Raw genomic sequence first — 1,878 nt, forward strand, 5'->3', positions numbered from 1 at the left:
GTTTGTTTTTATCTGATATTCTGCTGTATTTCATTCTCTGAAGTATGTTGTATCTTTGTGGAACACAGAGATATAGCTGTTTTGCCTGTTTTATCACATCCACGCCCCTGTGCTCTGCCTCATTACTATTGGCCTGGCTCCAGACAGGAGGAAGGTGAACTGTACTTTTGCACTTTTAAAACAGATCCTGGATCAGTTCTGCACTTTGAAGGGATGCGTGTCTTGGAGCTGCTCTACAGGGCACTATCTAGCAAACCTGGGAATTACTCACATAGACTGGTATTTTCTGCCTTGCTGATTGGGGAAAATGCTGTTTCTCTGGTCTTTTTTTTGGCGCAGAAGCCTTGGATGAAACGATAAGCAGCTGAATGAGCGAACTATAATTTTTTTAATTTAACAAATGGACAAATTTGGCTCTAATAATAGGAAATGAAGTCATACTTTTCACCTTCAGACCTTTTTTTAATTTTTATATTTCAGTTTTCATTTTAATTTATTTTATTTTAAGTTTTAGGGAATTTTATGAAATGCTTTTGTCATCTTTTTTTAGTATTTTATTAGCTTTAATCTTTAATTTTAGTAATCTTTAGTAGTTTTAATAAACTTATGTTTCAGTTAGTTGCCAAGGCAAGATTTCGATATTTCGTTTAATCTTTTAATTTCAGCTTTATTTCTAACAAAAATGATTTTCAAAGTATGTTTTTGTTAACAATAACAACACTTTTGAGGACTTCTGAGGAACATTGGACAGTGTGAAGGTGATCCTGTCTAAGCTTTAAAAAATATATATATTTTTATATTTGTATTATATTTTTATATCATATAACTAATAATGAATAGGAAAGATTATTCAAACTCTATCTGGTGGCATTTATGAAATATGTCCTAAAAATAATAGTAATGACAGGATAGTCATTTCAGTGACATCCTAAGTCGATTCACCTTACATGTGAAATGGAAATGACTCTTTGCAAACCAGTAATTCAACTCTTAAAGAAAGATAAGCTTCCTGATTAATCACAGCCTGATCAAAAGCAGACAAAAGAGAGGAACTGAAGATGGTTGAACCACATACATTAAAGTCCAAAAAAAGCAAACAACCGGTTTAGATGGCCTTGACTTAAATCAATTATCTGTCATCCCTATAAAAACACACACACACACACACACACACACACACACACACACAGGTTTGTTTTTGTAAACTGTGGGGACATTCCATAGGCGTAATGGTTTTCATACTGTTCAAACTGTATTTTCTATCGCCCTACACCATTCCTACCCCTAAACCTATACAGAAAACTGTGCACATTTTTGCTTTCTCAAAAAAACTCATTCTGTATGATTTATAAGCCTTTTGAAAAATGGGACATGGGGTAATGTCATCATAAGTCACCCTCTCCTTGTAATACCTATGTCATACCCATGTCATTATACAAATTTGTGTCCTGATATGTCACATAAACATACACACATTCACACACTTATATACACACAGGAACATGCATGGTTACTTGACTATCTAAATAAGGACACACCATTGACTTCTATTGTCTTATATGAAGCTAATTATAGTTTTTACAGACTAACCCAAGCCCACACCCTTAACCTGTCCCTAAAAGAAAATGGTTTACATTTTTAGAACTTAGAAACACATTTACTTGTCATATAAACCAATGCATTTAATTTCTAGGAAAAACAAAATGTGAAAGAGCTCCTTCCTGCTATCTAAAGAATTAAAGGTGCCCTAGAACTTCTTTTTAAAAGATGTAATATAAGTCTAAGGTGTCCCCTGAATGTGTCTGTGAAGTTTCAGCTCAAAATACTCCATAGATTTTTTTTAATAAATTTTTTTAACTGCCTATTTTGGGGCATCAT

Source organism: Megalobrama amblycephala, linkage group LG21 (assembly GCF_018812025.1).
Source record: "Megalobrama amblycephala isolate DHTTF-2021 linkage group LG21, ASM1881202v1, whole genome shotgun sequence".
Lineage (NCBI taxonomy): Eukaryota > Metazoa > Chordata > Actinopteri > Cypriniformes > Xenocyprididae > Megalobrama > Megalobrama amblycephala.